Source organism: Carassius carassius, chromosome 44, assembly GCF_963082965.1.
Source record: "Carassius carassius chromosome 44, fCarCar2.1, whole genome shotgun sequence".
Lineage (NCBI taxonomy): Eukaryota > Metazoa > Chordata > Actinopteri > Cypriniformes > Cyprinidae > Carassius > Carassius carassius.
The window spans coordinates 26,500,237-26,517,234 of NC_081798.1; positions in this window are offsets into that span (position 1 = coordinate 26,500,237).

The following is a 16,998-nucleotide window of genomic DNA, read 5'->3' on the forward strand; positions in this document are numbered from 1 at the left end:
CCTAACCTCAGACATTTCCTTCTGAGGGCACTTCGAAATGTGTCCTCTAGCATATGCTATGGGGAAGGGTATACCCACGCTGCCATGCTGAAGGGAGTGCATGCCAAGCACTAAGACAAGCACTAAGAACCAACATAATAGGAGTTGCCCCTGGGACACCTTGGCGGCTGTCAGTGACATTATCCTCTTCGGGCAAAGACCTGAGCTGCATACCCCAAAGAACTCTCCTGTAAAGGGCTGGGCATAAGGAAGCCTGAAACCAGGGCAGAGGACAAGGCTTGAATTCAGAAAGAAAGAGATTCCTTTAAGGGGATACGGCCAAGCATCTAGGACAATAACTGGACCCTGGCCTTTCACCCGGGGGCTACCGTCAGCTCTGGATGAGCTTGCTCAAAGGAATGGATTTGACAGATCCTTGGTAGCAATACCCTGCTCAAGAAGGTATCAGCAAGGATACACAAGTGTAGTGGGGCCAAAGGCAAAACTGGGGCCTGAACCAACTCAGAGAAAGGGTACAAGGCTGGCAGCGCATAACCAATACCATACTTCTAGAAAAGTGCGCAAGGTGGATTTTAGAAAGTGCACAACGCAAGCTCAGCGTGTGCACTTACCATAACATGGATTTAAGAAATACTGTTACTTAAAGGGAGGAACTATCCTACATAATAGAGTGGGGCCCAAGGTAGGAACCGTGGCATGCACCATCTCAGATAAAGGCTATGAAGCAAGCAGCGCATATCCCCATACCATATAGGATTTTAGAAAAGTGCACAGGGCATTTAGCGTGCACACTTACCAAGATGTGGATTTTAGAATCTCACCAAGTGCACTTACCATAGCATGTATAGCAGAAGCACTGTTGCTATGGGGTTACTGGGGCTATTTCCTAGACAAGCCTAGGAGTGTTATGTGACTGTGATACGCTCAGTGAGCAGTTACTTAATTCAGTGTTTGGAAGTGCACATGCCCAGAACGCATGATAATTGGGAATGCGTATCTCATAGAAAAGACCCTCCATATCAGTCCATATATATGGACATATCCTCCATATTGGGACAGTTGTGGCCTAATGGATAGAGAGTCGGACATATAAACGGAAGGTCACGGATTCGAGTCTCAGGTCTGGCAGGGATTGCAGGTGGGGGAGTGAATATCCAGTGCTCTCTCCACCCTCAATTCCATGACTTAGGTAAGACCCTTGAGCAAGGCACATACCATACTTGGCCTCACATTACATATTTTCCTTTTCTTAAATATGAGGGGAGCATGGCCAAGTCAGTCATGAAAGTCACAGGACACTCCGGAGCATTATGCTCATATATAACTGAAGAAGTGTAGCACTCGACTCTCAAACTGAGAGGGGGATACAAATTCTGGACTTGGGTAACAGAATGGTCATCGGTAACCCTATAAGGTGTGCGGAGCACTACAAGCTCAACCACAAGAGCAGCATATCAGGGAGGCAGAAAGGGGGCCTAACCATCTGGTATTGCTCACTCATGGAGCCCTGGGTATCGAACAACTCAACGCTCTGATTTAGCGCTCATAGGTAACCCTTTAGAGTGAGGGGAGCAATGCCATAAGGGCAGCCTGGCAGGGAGGCAAGATTGCCTGTCAACCTGGTATGGCTGCCTGATGGAGCTCAGGGAGAGGAGTAACACAGCTCAACCAGAAAGAGCATTCTATAGCCCTTGGGTAGAGTTCTTAGCTTCTTCTTCTTCAGAGCCAAAGCACTCAGGAAGATTTTCAGCAGAAACAGATCTCACTCATACCTCGGTGTAAGCAGTGTACTCAAGCCCACTCCACAGAGGGGCGATTCACTGGATCGATCATATGGGCAGTGTAACAGGAAGGACCAAGTGGGCCTAACCATTTATCAAACTGCGGAGTGGAGTTAGGAGTGAAGCCACTCGATGCCTCAGGGAGTGGAGCTCTAACTCAGAGAATGTGCATGATGGTGAATGACTCTAATCTCAGGAGGCCTCTTGGGGCGAGACATGAGTAGCGTGTCCTGGCTGGGGCAGCTTCTCAAAGCAAACACCCAGCCAAGATGTCAGGGAGCACATCATAAAGCATTACACTCCGAAAATGTTAGCCTGAAAGGAGGACCCATGAGTCCTGAGGTTGCAGCGCTACACTGAGGACCTGATGACAAAGGATTAAAGGCTTAAGATGTAGGGCTATCTTCCAAACAAAATGCAGTACTGACGGGTTAGACCATTACCACAATCGGTCGTCAGCCAGAGACTTTGATATCAGCAGGGGAGGTGCTTCCAGAGGTGAATTAAGGCTTTTCTCCTTCAAGTCTTGCATTTAGCCCCAGAGAGCATGATACTCAACGACACCCAATTGTAGGTACAGGAGCATCAGCTCAGTTCAGGGGCATGCATCAAGGAAGCTCGCAAGCCAACACTTGAGCACAGAGAGTCATACAACCCTGACTGTAAATAAAGTAATTTTTTTTCACAGAAAAACGGGCTCCTGCAGTGCAGTATAATGTGTTATCTGATAAGGACAAAATCCTCTGTCCAAAAATGCAGACAGATATGCACATTAAGCAATTCCTTACATAACAGCAGGAAATTACTGATAGGGAAAGATATGCTGTAAGGTCCTTTCCAGTTCTGAGCCAAACACACTTCACTCACATGCTAGATTACATCAGAAATCAAGCGCGAATGGAAACTGCTGCCATGAATGCATTACTATTCCCACAAGAGAAAGAGCTTCAGGAGAGTTTAAGGCTATCCAGGTGTAGACGTACATAAACACAATCTAACATGTTTTATTAAGAAAATTAAATTAGACACATCTATTGTTAAACTTTTAAGAAGCAGCAAGTGCAATGCTGGTCATGCACATCCTTTCCCGTAAATAAAATTGACAGCTAAGCCAAGATGGAGAAACAGCTGATCATAGCTGTACAAGGATAGCCATGTTTTAATGTATTTATTAGCATAGCTACTGCAAGGGATTTTAAGTGCTGGAAATCCATTTATTCTTTGCTGAAACTTCTGCGTCTTCATGGAGAGCGGTTCATGGTTGCCTAGCAACAGCAGATGCCACTGGAGAGCAAGAGTTCTTTGGAAGAAAGTGGCTCACCTAGCGTTTTTCAAACATTTTCAGTCACGATATCATGCAAATGTGTTTTTGTTTTGAAGAATTTTTTATTTTTTATTTTTTTGCTGGACTCGGTCGAGACCAACGAGAACATTTGGCGATTCCAATGGCCAAGTCCGAGTACAAAGCCTTAGTTATCACTATGTCAGAGACACGGTAGCTTTCCCAAGACAGACAAGCTTAGAGTGGTTACAATCATCCGGGTTTGAATCATGCTTACATTGGTTTGACTTTGACACAATATTTACACTGAAACCCAAAGGCAGCCATGGTAAGGGGTATGACATTTCCCAACCAGGTGTCAAGTGGAGACAGTCACAACACACTGGCCCAGCTAACCAATCACAGCACATTTCGTATTTCAGAAGGTGGATCTACATTTGTTACAGGAACTGTTCAAGCCGTTCATGCCAGACTGGGCAAATTGTTGTAATAATGTAAAATATGTGAAAAATTATGTGTTTTTCAAACTACCTAGTATGAAAGCCTTTTCTAGTACACTGCTAAAACAAAATCAAGACTTTGTAAAAGAGCATAATAGGACCCCTTTAATAATGAGCATATATTATTACAAATTTGATCGTCACAAAATCTTATTTACTGATGGTTTGGAAACCATTTCTTCTGGGTGATAAAATTCTACTGACTTGTCTAAAGATTAATATACGTAAATATTGGATTTTGAGTAAATATTGTGTAGAAGAAGAGTTGAATTGAGCAGCGTCGTGTATATCTCTGTTGTCTTTGAAATGTACATGTCTCGTAATCAGCCATCATCTCTGAAAGGCTGTGTTGGTAGTCTGTTTAAAGCTTTGGATGAAACGGTCACACACATGCACTCTTTTCTCAGAACTGTTTTGTTAAGTGGCTCTGCATGTTGTTACAATCACATCAGTGGTTGAGTGTAAAGCCAGCTGTGTTGTGTTTACAGCGACTCTTAGTTAAACATATTTGTCTTTCATCAAGAAGCTTAAAACTCCTAAACTTCCTCACAAGTGAGTACATGGCTTCTCATTCGTGGATATTTGCAGTGCCAGTGTTTGGATTATTCCCCTCCCAATTTCTGCTTTGACCTTGATTTGTTTTTAAATAGGCCAATCTGTGGAGAAAACACTAATATAACCCACACTCTTGAAAATAATGGGGATTTTCACAACAGTGCCACAGAAGAACCGTTTTGGGTTTCATAAAGAACCTTTCAGGAAAGAACTCTTGGAAAAACCATTTGTTTTCTATTGCAAAGGACATTTTAATAATCTAAAGAACCTTTTCCACTATATAAAAACATTTTGTGATTCATAGAACCATCACTGCCAAAAATATCCTTCATTTTTAGGAGTTGGGTCCACTTTCTAGTTAGCACTGCAGTTGGAAACAGAAATGGTCACTCGAGTTAGTGACTCGGACTCAAGTCGCACTCGAGTCTCATTTTTATAGACTTCAGACTCGACCTCAAATGATTCTATACTTAACTCAACTTGAGGAAAAGGACTCGTGAAAATTTAAAAAGCAATTTGAGTCTTTTATCCTTAAATACTTCTCATTGATATTGAAATACTGCATCCACACCCCAACTGCATCCTCACCACGAGCTGTAACAGCAGCACTATTTTAAGTGAGCAACGCGTTAAAACAGCAGAGCGGATCACATAACAAATTGTCAGGGTCGTTTATGGTAAATATCTTTCAGTGCTATATCCTCTAGTATTCTTATCTAAAGCCAGACGTGCTTTATTCAAGCCCTTTCAGCTACGTGCACTTTCCCTTTTGGGACGTGCGCTGGAGCCAAGTTCAAGAACTGCGGATGACGCTGTTATTTTAACAACAGAAACACAACAGGAAACATAAATTCTGCAAATAGTGTTGTCAAAAGACCTTCAGTTCTTCGGTACTTCAGTACCAAGTTGGTACTAAAAATTTGAAAATGTTTTGTTTTCTTACCCTCTATCAGATGTGATTTAGCATTTAGCAATCTGTAGGCTAAGAACATTTCAAAATAATCTTTTTAATTATAATTGAGAAAAATGTTGTTAGATAGCTAGGATAGAACTTAAACTTTGAAACTGCTAGTTATCTTTCTTTTTTGTTCAAGATGAGAATGTTTTGATTATTGTAGCTACATTGTTTTTAGTAGATAATTATCTTTAGTAAATATTAAAATAGTATAGATTTCAGGAGCAAAACCATAAAAAAAAACATCTTAACACCTCTGTTTTGTTTTTTGTTTGCCATCCAATATGTAGGTGACTTTCTTTCTTCAGTAGAAAAGGAAAGAAGATTTTTAGTTACCCTCTGTGGTGATTCATAAAATGCAAATCAATGAGGACTTTGGGAAAAAAAAGAAATGAAAAAAAAAAAGCATATCACAGAACACAAAATGAATACTCTAACTCAGACTGTAAATCACGCACGGGTAATATGGGAGCCTATGTCTAAACCTAAGGGCATTCTAGGTGGACATTTGAATATTCGGAGTATATTGCCTAAACGGGATCAGATCCAACATCTGTTAACTGATTCTAATTTAGATTTTTTTAGCGTTGAGCGAAACGTGGCTGAACAGTAATATCCAGACCAGTATGATTGATGTCCCTGGTTACATTTGTCATAGAAAGGATAGAACATCTAAAAAAGGTGGGGGGGGAGTACTATTCTATGTTACAGACACTCTGAAATGTAATGAAATCAAACTGGATACACCATTAGAATGTTTGGCTTTAAATGTTGTATTATCCCCTAAGATGAATTTTAACATTATAGTGCTGTATAACCCACCATCATATGATGTTTCTTTTTATAAGAATTTAGACAACATTTTTAAATATGTAAATACTCGCACCAAATCTGTTTTTCTTGGTGATTTTAATATTAACTGGCTAGATAAAAGCCGTAGAAAAAAATTTAAGAGACTGTTGTCAAAGCACAGTCTTCATCAGATGATTAAAGGTCCAACAAGGATCACACGAGCGAGTAAAACTATGATCGATATGATAGTTACTAACAGACCACAGAGAATCATTAGAACTTATAATTTACCGGGCTCTCTACAGGGCTCTTTGATCACAATATGACCATGGTTGTACGGAAACTCACTAAACAGTGTTTACCCAAATTTACGAACGAAAGTAAACAAGGGAACCTGGGTATCCCCAAAAATAAGTTGACACAAGTAAAAATTATTTAGAACATTTAGATTGGAATAATATTTTACAATCGAATGATTTAGAAAATTGTTGTAACTCTCTGATGAAAAACCTCACAAATCTGATTGGGAAATATAGTAAGACATTCAAAGGCACGCAACGAAAAGCCTCCGTACCATGGCTGAACAATGACACTCGTCAGCTAATGAAAAAGAGAGACTATGCATTGAAAAAAGCGCTGCTCTCCAAAACAAATACAGATTTTCTCATCTTTAAAGGATTGAGAAATGCAGTAGTTAGAGAACTGCGTAAAGCAAAGACAGCCTATTTTATGCAATTGATTGAGGATTCGGAAGGAAATAGTGCATCCCTTTGGAAGCACCTCAATAGTCTTACTAAACTTAAGCCTAGTCAACAAAAAACAATAGCTGAGTTGGAAGTGAATAGAGTTATCAGCACTACCAATTCAGCTATTGCAAATTAACTTAATAAATTCTTTATTCAGTCTGTTGAGGAGCTTGCTGAGACTTTTGAACCAGCAACCCTATCACAGACTACAAAGTCTGACCAATCAGATCTTTTTTCAAATTAAAGAGGTTAGTCAGGAAAAAGTACATAAAATGATTAATAAACTAAATAAATCTAAGGCAAAGGATGTATTTGGGTTGGACACTGCCTTTATTACAACTCACTGTTCTGCTTTGATTAAACCTGTAACCCACCTTGTAAACCTTTCCATCAGAGTGGGCAAATTCCCACAAAGTTGGAAACAAGCCATTATTACACCGATTTTCAAGGCTGGCGCAAAGAATCAAGCAAGCAACTACAGGCCAATCTCAATACTGCCGGCTTTCTCCAAAATTTTAGAGAAAATTATCATAGAACAGTTAGTAGAACATCTTGAAGGTAACAAACTTATCAATTCTAAACAGTTTGGATTCAGAGCAGGGTATTCTAGAGAAATGGCTAATTGCTACCTTACCGAGAACATTAAGAGTAAGTTGGACAAGGGTAATGTTGTGGGAGCTGTGTTTATAGACCTAAAAAAGGCCTTTGACACCGTGAACCACAACATACTATTGAATAAACTTACCTCCTTCAACATCTCTGAACATGCTATCGGCTGGTTTGCATCATATTTGGAGCATAGAGAGCAACATGTTAAAATAAACACCGAACTCTCAACATCATTACAATCCACAATGGGTATTCCACAGGGCTCCATTTTGGGGCCTCTGCTCTTTAGTCTATATATAAACGACTTATCTACATGCTGTCAATCAGCCAACTGCCAAATGTATGCTGACGATACAGTAATTTATGCTTCAGCTAGGACACCAACTATAGTAGCAGAGACCCTGACTAAGGAAATGGAGGGTATATCCCAGGGGCTTAAAGAAAATCATTTGACGCTTAATGTCAAAAAGACGGTATCTATGTGCTTCTCAATTAGAGGAAAAACTAAATTTACTATTAAAATAGATCAAGAAGCCATAGAGGAAGTTGAGGAATTAAATTTTTTTAGGTATTATTCTGGATCCCCAACTCAAATTCAATACACACTTTAACAAACTCTGTAAGACTGTTCGGACAAACCTAAACTGTTTTAGAGTGATTAGGCTTCATATACCTGTCAAAGCAGCTTTGCTGTTTTTTCATGCTATGATACTTTCTCATTTATCTTATTGTGTTACTGTATGGGGCCAAGCCTCCCAGACAGCAGTCAAACCCATCATGTCATTATACAAACAAGCACTGAAAATAATGGATCAGAAACCAATTATGTGGCATCACTGTTTGATTGTACAGAAATACAAACTTTTAAATTTTGACAGTTTTATTAAGTTCTCTTTTCTTAAGCTGATTTTTAAATGTGTAAATAATCAAGCTCCAGCCGTACTCTGTCCTTTTGTGACAAAAATAAACCCAAGGAGAGTTGCCACTAGGAGAGCAGCGGGTGGCAACTGCATAGCAGAGGGGCGCAAAACCACTTTTGGCCACTCAAGTTTTTCAGTGATAGGGACCCATTTTTGGAATGATTTACCAACGGAAATAAATGCAGAAACCAACCTGAAAACATTTAATAGAAAGGTGAAACACTGGCTGAAAGAAAATCAAATATGTGGACATTGACTCATTTTTGTTGCAATGTATTGTCTGTGCTGGATGTGATGTGTTGTGTTGTGTTGTGTTGTGTTGTGTAATGTGGTCGGGATTGTGTAAAATGTTAATGTTAGTGTGGCGCCGACTTGGCGCCGGTACAGGATGGCTGCCTCTGTGACGTGCTCTGCATATGTTTTTGTCTTTTTGTTAGTTTGTCCTGTCTTTAGTTATATTCCTGCAATCAGTTTCACCAGGGATGAACTACTGAACATTCGGCAGAACGCACCACAAGATGTTTTTCCGGATTTCAATTATTCAGACGTTTTACTGAATATTGTTATCGGAGGAGCAGCGGCGCTGATCAAACGCTTCAGGACGCGCAGGCGGGGAAAGAGAGCTGGCGCGCTCGTCAGACTCAGGAAGCGCGGATTTCGAACGCCGTTGCCTAGCATCCATCTGGCAAATCTACGCTCTCTACCCAACAAATAGGACGAACTGCTTCTGCTTTCTCGGACAAATAAGGATTTCACACACTCTGCTGCTCTGTGTTTCACGGAAACCTGGCTGAGTGACGCCATACCGGACAGCGCACTCCATCTGCCGGGCTTTCAGCTGTTTAGAGCGGATCGCGACGCAGAATCAACGGGGAAATTGCGCGGCGGCGGGACATGCTTTTACATCAATGAACGGTGGTGTACAGATGTAACTGTGTTAAAGAAGATGTGCTGTCCAGATCTAGAAATGCAGTTTGTCAACTGCAAGCCGTTCTATTCGCCGCGGGAGTTTCACTCGTTCATTCTGGTTAGTGTTTACATTCCTCCGCAAGCGCACGTGAGCTCAGCTTTACAGAAACTCGCTGAGCAGATCACAGAGACAGAACAACAACACCCGGACTCTGTTTTAATCATTCTCGGGGACTTTAATAAAGCCAATCTCTCCCGTGAACTGCCAAAATACAGACAGCATGTTACCTGTCCCACCAGAGACAGTAATATAATGGATCACTGTTACACAACAATAAAGGATGCATATCACTCTGTTCCACGAGCAGCTTTGGGACGTTCTGATCACCTTCTGGTTCATCTTATACCGACCTACAGGCAGAAACTAAAATCAGCTAAACCTGTATTAAGGACTGTAAAAAGATGGACTAATGAAGCAGAGCAGGATTTACAATCTTGTTTTGACCTCACTGATTGGAGTGTTTTTGAAGCTGCTGCCACCGATCTGGATGAACTCACAGAGACCGTAACATCATATATCAGTTTCTGTGAGGATATGTGTATTCCTACCAAGACTCAACTAAATTACAACAATGACAAACCGTGGTTCACTGCAAAACTCAGACAGTTCCGTCAGGCCAAAGAAGATGCTTACAGGAAGGGAGACAATGTCTTGTATAAACAGGCTAAATACACACTGGAAAAGGAGATCAGAGTGGCAAAGAGGAATTATTCTGAAAAAATAAGGACTCAGTTCATTTCGAACGACTCAGCATCAGTGTGGAAAAGTCTAAAGAAGATCACCAATTACAAGACACCACCCCCCAGCACTGTGGAGAATCAACGACTGGCAGACGATCTGAACGAGTTTTACTGCAGGTTTGAAAGAACACCCATCACCTGCCCTGAACACCTCCCCACACAACCGTCCACACCATTAACAGCTCCTGCAACCCATCCTGAACACCTCTCCAATTAAGCGCTCTCACCATTCACACCTCCTGCATCCCCCCTCTCCCCCACACCTGCAATACAGATCAGCGAGGATGCGGTGCGCCAGGTCTTCCGGAAGCAGAAAAGGAAAAAAGCACCAGGCCCAGATTGTGTTACACCAGCCTGTCTGAAATCCTGTGCTGACCAGCTGGCCCCCATCTTCACAAAGATCTTCAACAGATTGCTGGAGCTGTGTGAAGTCCCTTCATGCTTCAAACGCTCCACCATCATCCCCATCCCAAAGAAACCCAAAATTACAGGACTAAATGACTACAGGCCTGTGGCTTTAACATCCGTAGTCATGAAGTCATTTGAAAAACTGGTGCTGGCCCACCTGAAGGACATCACTGGACCCTTGCTGGATCCTCTTCAGTTTGCCTACAGAGCAAACAGGTCTGTGGACGATGCAGTAAACATTGGACTGCATTATGTTCTGCAACACCTAGACAGACCGGGGACCTATGTGAGGATCCTGTTTGTGGACTTCAGCTCGGCTTTTAACACGATCATGCCAAACCTCCTCCTGCCCAAGCTAACTCAGCTCTCCATGCCCACCTCCGTCTGTCAGTGGATCAACAGCTTCCTGACAGACAGGCAGCAGCTAGTGAGGCTGGGAAAATACAAATCCAGCACCCGTACAATCAGCACCGGAGCTCCCCAGGGCTGTGTTCTCTCCCCACTGCTCTTCTCTCTGTACACTAATGATTGCACATTTAAGGACCCCTCTGTCAAGCTCCTGAAGTTTGCAGATGACACCACACTCATCGGCCTCATTCAGGACGGTGACGAGTCTGCTTACAGGCAGGAGTTTAAAGAGCTGGCTGTCTGGTGCACTCTCAACAACCTGGAGCTTAACACGCTCAAAACAATGGAGATGATTGTGGACTTCAGGAGAAACCCCCCTGCTCTCCCCCCACTCACCATCATGAACAGCACTGTGGCTGCAGTGGAGTCATTCAGGTTCCCGGGCACCACTATCTCTCAGGACCTGAAGTGGGACATTCACATTGACTCCATTGTGAAAAAGGCCCAGCAGAGGTTGTACTTCCTTCGCCAGCTGAGGAAGTTTAACCTGCCACAGGAGCTGCTGAAACAGTTCTACTCCACCATCATCGAATCCATCCTCTGCACTTCAGTAACTGTCTGGTTCAGCTCAGCTTCTAAATCTGACCTCAGAAGACTACAGAGGTTAGTCCGGACTGCTGAGCGAATCATCGGTTCAACTCTCCCATCTATTCAAGAACTGTACTTATCCAGAGTGAGCAAAAGGGCTGTTAAAATCACTCTGGACCCCTCACATCCAGCACACTCCCTCTTTGAACTGTTGCCATCTGGTCGACGCTACAGAGCACTGAGCACCAGAATGACCAGACACAGGAACAGTTTCTTCCCTCAGGCAATCCATCTTATGAACAGCTGATATACACTGAACACACTAACTTAATATTTATATACACATACACTTAATTTATCTAACAAACATACTTAGTATACACTTAAATTTTGCACATAATATACATGTACATACATAACTGCATTTTTGTAATATACCTGCCTACAATTGTCAATTTGTATATTGTCATTCCTTATCTACTTATTTGTATTTTTTATATTTTTATATTCTTTTATTATGTGTTTTATGTTCTGTCGCTGTCATTCTGTTGTACTGCGGAGCTTCTGTCACGAAAACAAATTCCTTGTATGTGTAAACATACCTGGCAATAAAGCTCATTCTGATTTATAAGGTATTTGTTGCATAATTGTGTAGTTTACACTACGTAGTTTATATTTGGTTTATGTTTTTAGAAAGGCTGACCAGGGACTGGGGTTGCAAATTAGCCTATTGGCTAGAAACCTTTTATGCAACACATTTACACATTTTGTTATGGCTTTGTCTATGATAATTATGTATGTAACAATGTGCGCTGCATTGCCCCTAATAAATAAAAAATAAAAATAAAAATAAATAAATACAGGTCCTTCTCAAACAATTAGCATATTGTGATAAAGTTCATTATTTTCCATAATGTAATGATAAAAATTAAACTTTCATATATTTTAGATTCATTGCACACCAACTGAAATATTTCAGGTCTTTTATTGTTTGAATACTGATGATTTTGACATACAGCTCATGAAAACCCAAAATTCCTATCTCAAAAAATTAGCATATCATGAAAAGGATCTCTAAACGAGCTATTAACCTAATCATCTGAATCAACTAATTAACTCTAAACACCTGCAAAAGATTCCTGAGGCTTTTAAAAACTCCCAGCCTGGTTCATTACTCAAAACCGCAATCATGGGTAAGACTGCCGACCTGACTGCTGTCCAGAAGGCCATCATTGACACCCTCAAGTGAGAGGGTAAGACACAGAAAGAAATTTTTTGAACGAACAGGCTGTTCCCAGAGTGCTGTATCAAGGCACCTCAGTGGGAAGTCTGTGGGAAGGAAAAAGTGTGGCAAAAAACGCTGCACAATGAGAAGAGGTGACCGGACCCTGAGGAAGATTGTGGAGAAGGACCGATTCCAGACCTTGGGGGACCTGCGGAAGCAGTGGACTGAGTCTGGAGTAGAAACATCCAGAGCCACCGTGCACAGGCGTGTGCAGGAAATGGGCTACAGAGAAGCAGCACTGTACTGTTGCTCAGTGGTCCAAAGTTCTTTTTTCGGATGAAAGCAAATTTTGCATGTCATTCGGAAATCAAGGTGCCAGAGTCTGGAGGAAGACTTGGGAGAAGGAAATGCCAAAATGCCTGGAGTCCAGTGTCAAGTACGCACAGCCAGTGATGGTCTGGGGTGCCATGTCAGCTGCTGGTGTTGGTCCACTGTGTTTTATCAAGGGCAGGATCAATGCAGCTAGTTACCAGGAGATTTTGGAGCACTTCATGCTTCCATATGCTGAAAAGCTTTATGGAGATTTCGTTTTTCAGCACGACCTGGCACCTACTATCGGTATCGAAGCATCCTGGGCCTCCATAACACCTCAGCAGTAACACCTCACCATTTCCACAGCAGTCATTTCTGCAAAAGGATTCCCGACCAAGTATTGAGTGCATAACTGAACATAATTATTTGAAGGATGACTTTTTTGTATTAAAAACACTTTTCTTTTATTGGTCGGATGAAATATGCTAATTTTTTGAGATAGGAATTTTGGTTTTTCATGAGCTGTATGCCAAAATCATCAGTATTAAAACAATAAAAGACCTGAAATATTTCAGTTGGTGTGCAATGAATCTAAAATGTATGAAAGTTTAATTTTTATCATTACATTATGGAAAATAATGAACTTTATCACAATATGCTTTTTGAGAAGGACCTGTATTGAGGTCTTATGAAGCAAAACAATCAGTTTGTGCAAGAAACTGAAAATTGTTCACAACATTATTACCTGTAATCCTCAAGCAAACACAACAGATATCTGATTCTTTTCTGCCAACTGATTCTGTTAGGCAGTTTATTTCAGTGAACTGGTTCAGTTGACTAGTTAATTTAACCCTCCTGTTACCCTCGAATCTCCTAACATTTGACCCCAGTAATTTAAACCTCCAGAATGTGATTTTTTTTTACTAGGGTTTGTGTCTCAGGTAATTTATGTCTTTGTTGACTACATAAATAGCCTTTTAAGTTGGCATCCACCCACCACCCCCCTCCCCACCCCTTATACATCCAGAATACCCATTGCACGACTATGGACACATTTACAAATCCCCATAAAATCTTACTGATTGACCTAAAATTGGAAAAGTATATATATTTTTGGTGTTTTATTTGTTTTATAATATTTCTAAGTATAGATTTTTGTAATCTATAACATTTGAAAAGAAAAACTATTTATTTAATCAAAGATAGTAACACGAGTTATCTTTGGGGTCAATTTGACCCCGGGAAAAACAAACACAATTTCAAACATTTTGAAGGATTTTATTTTAAACATTTAAATATTTATATTTAAACAGAACATCATCACAATCAAAACATCAGTAGGGAAAACATAACAGTCCTTTTTTGTTATCAAGGATTGCAACATAAATAATGTGTGGGGTCAATTCGACCCCAAGAAAAACGTCCTAGGTTACGTATGTTACCATGGTTCCCCGAAGGGAATGAGACGCTGTGTCCGAAACGCTATGGGAACGCCCTTCAGCATGATCAGCTCTGAATAGTATGTGAAATCAGTCTCATGAATGGGTGTGACATCATAGGCGGGTGACGTAGCAACCAGGAAGCTATAAAAGAACGTAAGGTGGAATGAGTGTCAGCTTCTAGGAATGAAACGAACTCTGGCAGGGATGCCGGAAGGATGGCTTTGAGTCTCATTCCCTTCGGGGAACCATGGTTACATACATAGCCTGGGACGTTCCCCTTCAGGAACTCGAGCTGCGTCCGAAACGCTATGGAAACGAGAATGCCAATGCCGCCAGACTTTCAAGTCCCTGCCTATTGTGCATACAAAAAGCACAATTAAGACAAGAGAAAGAAAAGCTGTGAGTGGCTCCCAGATCTAAACCACAAAATCTGATGAATGTGAGGGGTGTGGACCGTCCAGCTGCGTTGCAGATGTAGACACACCTGACAAGAAGGCCTTGGAGGCTGGAGTCCAGTGTCAAGTACGCACAGCCAGTGATGGTCTGGGGTGCCATGTCAGCTGCTGGTGTTGGTCCACTGTGTTTTATCAAGGGCAGGATCAATGCAGCTAGTTACCAGGAGATTTTGGAGCACTTCATGCTTCCATATGATGAAAAGCTTTATGGAGATTTCGTTTTTCAGCACGACCTGGCACCTACTATCGGTATCGAAGCATCCTGGGCCTCCATAACACCTCAGCAGTAACACCTCACCATTTCCACAGCAGTCATTTCTGCAAAAGGATTCCCGACCAAGTATTGAGTGCATAACTGAACATAATTATTTGAAGGATGACTTTTTTTGTATTAAAAACACTTTTCTTTTATTGGTCGGATGAAATATGCTAATTTTTTGAGATAGGAGTTTTGGTTTTTCATGAGCTGTATGCCAAAATCATCAGTATTAAAACAATAAAAGACCTGAAATATTTCAGTTGGTGTGCAATGAATCTAAAATGTATGAAAGTTTAATTTTTATCATTACATTATGGAAAATAATGAACTTTATCACAATATGCTTTTTGAGAAGGACCTGTATTGAGGTCTTATGAAGCAAAACAATCAGTTTGTGCAAGAAACTGAAAATTGTTCACAACATTATTACCTGTAATCCTCAAGCAAACACAACAGATATCTGATTCTTTTCTGCCAACTGATTCTGTTAGGCAGTTTATTTCAGTGAACTGGTTCAGTTGACTAGTTAATTTAAGTACACACACAATTACATAATTTATGCATAATTATATTATTAAAGCACCCAACAATGATGTGAAATGTGGATGAGTTTACATGTCTAAAGCATAGAAAGTGAATGCACTATGATGAATGTCTTAATCAGCTCTCAAGCTCTTGCTTCACTCATGCATATCAGTTGCTCATTGGTCTTGGGTCCAAGTTGAATCATTTCCTTAGTTCTCTGACTGTTGGAGGAACTGGAACGCTGGATCAGATAGGTTCGGATATGGCAGTATTTCGGCTCAATTCATGTCAAACATATGAAAGTGAGTTTTGATTGAGCAACTTTTAAAAATGTGCTGCTCAAGCCACAAACTGTTTCATATGCTTCAGTCCATACTGATGAACCAGTTCATCTATTCTACCAAAACCAACTGGTTGAAAAAAAGTTATTAGTTTTTGAACCAGACATCACTCTGGACCTATTGTCTGAGATTCTGGATTACAGGAAATAATATTCAGTCTTAGCATAGATTAATCGTTTCGCTTCATAACACCTCAATATATTTTCTGATTTATTGAAAAAAAAGTCAAATACATATTGGATGGCCTGAGGATAAGTAAATTAACAGCAGATTTTCATTTTTTATTTTATTTTACTTTTCATAAAATAATTTATCTTCAGTCAAACAAACTCAGCAAAAAAGTAAAAGATCTGTATTTAATGTTTTCCCTTTAATATTACAAATAAATATGCTGACATGGATTATTATAGGACTAAAGGTGTGGTCACATTGAAAAAATGTTTTCCATTGTCAGTAGTGTAGCACTGTATGAAGCACAGCTCTCACAGGAGTCACGCTCAAATCAAACAGCTTTCTTTCCAAAAGCTGACATGACCCACCTGAACATGAGCAAGATCTGCATGGGGGCTTTAAGTGAATCTCCTGATCGCATGGAGTCCTATCAGATAACACTTAAAGTACAGGCACTGACAGTGTTGCTGTGATTATTCACTATCGTTCACTGGTGTGACCCCAGGGATATCTCCACTTTGTCGCGATCCTGCTCGCCTCATCTGGAACATTTATCCATTATTTGCCGCCCATTCTATCTGCCCCGGGAATTTTCATCGTTCATCATAACTGCTGTTTACAACCCACCACAAGCAGACGCCAGCTTGGCTTTGTCTGAGCTTCACGATGCGCTCAGCAGCTACATCAACAAACATCCTGACGCTGCTATTATCATCGCTGGGGACTTTAACAAAGCCAACCTAATTTTTATCAACATGTATCTTGTCCAACCAGAGGACCGAATACACTGGATCATTGCTACACTCAGTATAAGAATGCCTACGAAGCTCTCTCACTACCGGCTTCGGCAAATCGACCATGCCGCCATTTTCCTCAATGCAATCTAAGCAGTGTGAGTCTGCTGATCAGCGCGTCAGGATGCAGCAGTCAGAGCAGCGATCATCATGTGATCACGGTGTCGGAGGACGAGGTTCGGAGGGCACTAAAGCGAGTGAATGTAAGGAAAGCAGCCGGACCTGATGGGATTTCTGGCCATGTTCTGCGGTTCTGTGCTGATCAGCTCGCTGGTTTGTT